Below are 6,009 nucleotides of genomic sequence, written 5' to 3'. Positions count from 1 at the left end.
TGACATCCATAATTTTCTGAAGACAGTCGGTTTCCTTCAGAAATACAGTGATATAAAAACACTCACTCCGGGTTTCGACTTTGACACGTGCAGTGCTCATGTTTATTCAACGAAGTCAAAGCCTTTTGGAAAATCTATTTGTGGCGGTGAGTTTTGATATTGTGGCGGGCCGCCCCAAATAAATCAATGTATGGGAAACACTGAAGATCTAAATATAAAAAATGTAAATGAAACTTACCAGCTTGAACTGAGTCTGTCTTTAAAGTGTTTTGTTAGTTTGATGTGTTTCCTCATTTTGAGGTAGCCACGTCTCAGTGCTTTTATGAGAGCGCATCTGCACACCTTTCGGATAGCGCATCAAGAACCGGGTTGACAGGGTACTCCGTACCACCGGTACTTTAAAAAACCTGGTACTGTAATGTTTTAATTTTTTTAGTACCGACTTGGTACCGAAATACCGGGTCTTTTGACAACACTAGTATGAACTCAAACATTTCTCATCAAATTCAAAATCAAATTACTTGAGCATTATGAGCAATACCATCCACATTCATTCATCTCTATAGATGCCAAAAACTGCCTTGTTTATGATGAATTATAGGAAAAACATCTAGGAAAAGTTGATTCTCAAATATAAATGAGATCTCCATTAAATCTCATCTGAAAGGGCAACTTCTGAGCATTTGTGTTCACTGGAAAAACCCTCTCAAGCCAGTCAGTTTACTTGGCGGCCATCTTGGTTACACCCCCAGGTAGCCATTTTCTACCCATACAACATTTTCCATTAATAAATATCTATTGAGAGGAGAAAGACAAAAACTGTTTGCCAGGCTTATGCTTCTGTAATAATTAGGGATGTAACGATTAACCGTGAGCCGGTTGAAAATCGATTCAAATATGTGACGATTCAAATCGGTTGAGATGCCAAACAAATCGCGATTCATTTAGGTGTAGGAGTTTATATGAATGTATGTCTGAGGGGAACTTACTGTCTTTAGAAAAGTTTAGATGGTATTTTTTCTTTTCATCTTGCATCTAGTTCATATGTGCAGCGCTTCTTTGTTTACAGCGGAAACGCTTTAAGCGCCACCTGCTGGCAGAGAGTGAATCTGCATCTCATTCAGCTTTGCTGTTTCATGCAGATATTTTTATTTATAGTTTCACAAAACTGAAGTCAAACCATTCTGTTTTTGCTTCAAATTTCGAAATTATACAATCTAATTTAGATTAAAAACTGCTCATGTTGCATGTATGCAGCATCTTTGTTTGGATCAAGATTAAAATGCAGTGGTTGCCTCTAATTTTAAAAGGAAAGAGCACAGACAAAGCCTTATTTTGTTTATATGAAGATATTTATTTTATTTGTGTTACTTATTTATTTGATTTGGGGCTTGTTTTTAAATTTCAATTTAGTTTTGTTATTTACATTTACATTCTATTTAAATTTTGTCATTTAGCAGACGCTTTTATCCAAAGCGACTTACAATTGAGGGCAATAGAAGCAATCAAAACCAACAAAAAAGCAATAATTTGCAAGTGCTATTAGTATATTATTATAGTGTTATATTTCAATTTCACAAAGAAACGTGCAGCATTTTGTCCAAGCAATAATAAAAGGACACATTTCGTTTATAATTTGTCTTAAAATCTCATCTTATAAAAAATCTTATAAAATCTAATCTTGTAAAAAAAATAATTGCAAATCGAATCGAATCGTGAAATCAAAATCGTGAATCGAATCGAATCGTGAGTTGAGTGAATCGTTACATCCCTAGTAATAATACATAACATATAAAATCTTACAAACTGGTATCGTAGCATCCCAGCATTTCTATGCAAATAGTTTTTATTGGCTGTTCATGATCCAATGCATTATGGGTATAAATCAAAATTATTGGCAATGGTAATATTAATGTTGATAAAGTAAATAATATATCACTCCTTTATTTAATCCCCAAAAAACCTAAACAGTCTCAATAATCAAGCCGTTTTGATTTTCTGACGACCCACGACCGCTGACCGCTGTCTGTCCCGTATTACACAACAATGTCTCTTAAGCAATGCAGGTGTTTTGTAGTTGGATGTAAAAGTGCATATAACAGTCTTCATTTTCTCCCGACATCAGAGCCACTGAGGACGCAGTGGATTAGTTTTGTTTTTGATGGTAACACACCACCGAATACACAAAAAACAGAAGAGAGGGGCGGGGTGAGCAGAGCTCATTATCATTTAAAGAGACATGCACCGAAACGGCTCAATGTGAACAGAGCTGTTTTTGACAGGGTAAAAAGGGTGTTGTTTTACACGACCATTGAGGAATTTTAACCAAAGTATGTTGCAGATATTTCATGAAGACCCTAAAGTATCAAACCAACTTGTGGAAAATGGGCATCCGATGTCCCCTTTAAGTGTTAGTTGATCTAATCTAACTTCATGTTCTCCGCTGATGTTTGTGACTCCAAACAAACCCAGAGCCACGATAATTAATAAAGCAGATGATCCTCAGGACGTCTAGGAAAACAAATTAATATTAAAATAAATTAATATTAGCTCAAATGAGAAAAGATATAATGTCGAGCCAAACTCATTCTGATTGGCTAAAGTTTAGCTGCGACACTAAGACCCACATCTGATCTTGGGTCAGTCAACTCATCACAGATGAGACACAGATGAGACTGTCTGACATCCTGTGCAAGAAGTATAAGTCCAAAACCCTTCTGTCCATAGAAACACATTACTATAGCAACCACATCCTAATGTTAGCAATCTCCTTTTAGAAAGAAGTCATGAAGGAGAGATGTTGAGTCTCTCGTTTTATCTCTCTCTCTCTCTTACCGTTAATCACACTGACTGGCTTTAAATCAACAGAGTGACATCTGCTCACACATTCACACACAAACAAACTGAATGAACATATCTAGTATCAATTCCCACTAATATGCGCAGTCTTGGCTCAACTATGCACAGATTCAAAGAGAACTTAATGTGTTTTTTTAATAATAATTATGTTTGCTTGGTCTTTGATGATGATGATGATGATGATGATGCTTCATGATGATTCATACACTGCAGGAAATAGTAACGGAGTTCACAGAATCCAAAACCAGATTTAAAATGTGTTAAATCTCCTGGACATAAATGACCCACAACATCAAAATTAAGGTTTTATTGCTTTTAAGAGTTTGGGGTTAGTAAGATTTTATTATTATTATTATTATTATTATTATTTTAAAGAAATTAATACTTTATTGAGCAACAATGCATGAATTTGATCCAAAGTGGCAGTAAAACATTTATATAATGTTACAATACATTTATGTTTCATATAAATGCTGTTCATTTGAATTTTCTATTCATCAAATTAAAATAAAATCCTAAAAATATATGACAGTTTTCAGAAAAATATTAAGCAGCACCACTGTTTTCAACATCGATAATAATCAGAAAAGTGTTTCTTGAGCAGTAAATCAGCATATTAGAATGATTTCTGAAGGATCATGTGACACTGAAGACTGGAGTAATGATGCTGAAAATGCAGCTGCGCATCACAGAAATAATTTTCATTTTAAAAAGTATTAAAATAAAACAGTTATTTTAAATTGTAATAATAATATATATAATATATAATAATATTTTACTGTATTTGAATATTTTACTGTATTTCAGCCTTGGTAAGGCTAAGAGACGTCTTTCAAAATGAATGGTAGTGTATAATGGTTTGTGCTGTAATATTCACATAGTCAAAAGCCAATCCTTTAATATATTCAAATTTATGCAGATTCCAGATTGGTTATGGGCAAATGTAGTAATACTATAATATGCAAAGTAACTCCTGAATTGCTAAACATGATGTATAATATCTACAGCGATGCAACACTGGATTTCCACTGATGTCATCACAGATCAGAACCCTGATCAATGAAAACATGTCAAGCATTATGACACCCCTAATAATGTCCCAGCGGGTTCAGAACGAGCCAATCAGAGCGAGTGTGTTCCCTCCAAAGCTGTGGCGTGAAAACATTATGAGCTGGCCGAGATAACCCAATTCGCTAATTAAAAACATTCCCCCGGTGGCTGTCATGCCACTGTCGCTGGAATTAAACGACTATGATATCTCGCAACACACCCAGGTTCTGCTCTCTGGTTTCCACAGCAACAAAGAGAGCAATAAACTCCAGTGAATAGATTTCCTGCCAGAGTCTCCCACCCAACACGACTCTCTGTCGCTCTTGAAAAAAGATTCCCTTGGCGGCTTTCATTAGCTGGAAGGGTCCGCGGAGATTCACGCCGTATAAACACCGTCAAATATTAGTGTGTGTGAGAAGGTGTGAGTGGTGTTTCCTTTCACGCATCAGAGTGTGTGTCCTGTCGTGATGGCTGTGCTAGTCATGTGTGGACGCGCTCTGTCAGCTCCAGTTACCTCACACACACAAACGCGCGCGCACGCGGTGGGTCGTGATCAGAGCGACGCAACAGGATGAACACAGGCTTGGTGATTCAGCAGACGTGCTACAGTCAAATACATCATCTCCACATTACGGCAGATTATTATGTCATATTCCAGAGAGCTGTGCATGAACTGAATGCACTGTAAGTCGTTTTGGATAATAAATGTAGTGGATAAACAGTGTCACACATCAAAGATTAGCTACGGGGAGTCTCTGAATCACAGTATGAACTGCTGCATGCAGAGGGAATACAAACCTATAATCACTTTCCCTCCTGACCTGCAGTGACTGAGCACCAATGCTTTGATTTACATACTGGCGCTTTTAGCAAATGAATTAGTCCTGATGATAGGTCTGTATATTTACAACAAGGGTTATATTTAGACAAATGGAAAACTGGTAGGCCCAAAACACAGTCTAACATGTATATATATGAATGAATTAAATATATTTAAGCATCAAGCTTGCACAACTATATATTTTATATATAATATATATAATTTTTTAACAGGTTAGAGTGTTTGCAAAAAGCAAAATGCTTATAGCAAATATACAAATGTATTATTTTAATATATTATTATAATATAATATATATAATATTTAAGCTTGATGCATACTGTAATACACTCTAACTTAAAAAACATATTTTCAAAAATTGCTCAAAATAATGTAATAGTTTGAAGAATAAAATAAGTTCGAAATAGACATTAAAATCAAAATGTTATTTAGTTGTTGATGAAGTTGATAGTAAAATTATTATTGTTGATGTTTATAGTTGTAAAACATCTAGTTTCATGTGCAGGCATTTGAAGGAAACTCTACTCGACCTCTAGAGCACTTGTTACAGTCACAGTAACAACACAAGAACATGCCCAATATGTTCAACAGCACAAAGTAATAGCATTGCGTTGTTCCAGCAGCTGCATTTGCATGAGAGGAATATTTAACTAATGTAAAACTAAAGTTATTTTATAGCATATTGTAATGACCAAATAATTATGAAACATAAACTCCCTGCAGAGAATCTTATTTGCAATATATCTCCTATCATCTTCTTCTCCAAACATGAGACACTTTGAGCTCCATATTATTAAAGTTATTCATAATTCAACACTCCACAGGGTTTTTCCTTTCTCTCTAATGACCTGTTGAGGAGCACAGCTATCCTCTCCGGACACAAACTCTGAGACAATGATGCTCTTAGAGTCTCTGCCAACAGTTCTGGACTATGTGTAGAAGAAGATCTGTATGACTGTACAAGCAGGTGCACAGGTGACTATTACAGCAACCAGAGCTGACAATTAACAAACCCTCTGCTCAAGAGGTACAACAAGACAAGATCCAGTAGGGAAGAAAAAGCACTAATGAGAGTTTCTCCTAGACAGCAATGGCTCTTAAAGAGTTTCAGAAGAGTTATACCGATTACACACACACACACACAAACAGAATACACATTGATTGTAATATATAATTGTAATAAAAATACCTATTTTACATGTAAACGATATATATATATATATATATATATATATATATAGTTGCACTCACAATTTATTTT

At 35.3% G+C, this 6,009-nt stretch overlaps 1 protein-coding gene across 2 annotated transcripts in view; it reads right to left on the bottom strand.

The window, feature by feature from the left end:
- LOC107738653 (AP-3 complex subunit beta-2-like) overlaps positions 1–6,009 on the bottom strand; it is a 35,933-nt gene that overhangs the window by 28,642 nt on the left and 1,282 nt on the right. The window lies entirely within an intron of this gene.

The sequence above is a fragment of the Sinocyclocheilus rhinocerous genome, unplaced genomic scaffold (assembly GCF_001515625.1).
Source record: "Sinocyclocheilus rhinocerous isolate Xijiao unplaced genomic scaffold, SAMN03320098_v1.1 scaffold2149, whole genome shotgun sequence".
In the NCBI taxonomy this organism is placed as follows: domain Eukaryota; kingdom Metazoa; phylum Chordata; class Actinopteri; order Cypriniformes; family Cyprinidae; genus Sinocyclocheilus; species Sinocyclocheilus rhinocerous.
The sequence above is the reverse complement of the archived record's forward strand: the minus strand, read 5'-3'. Positions and strand labels throughout refer to the sequence as shown.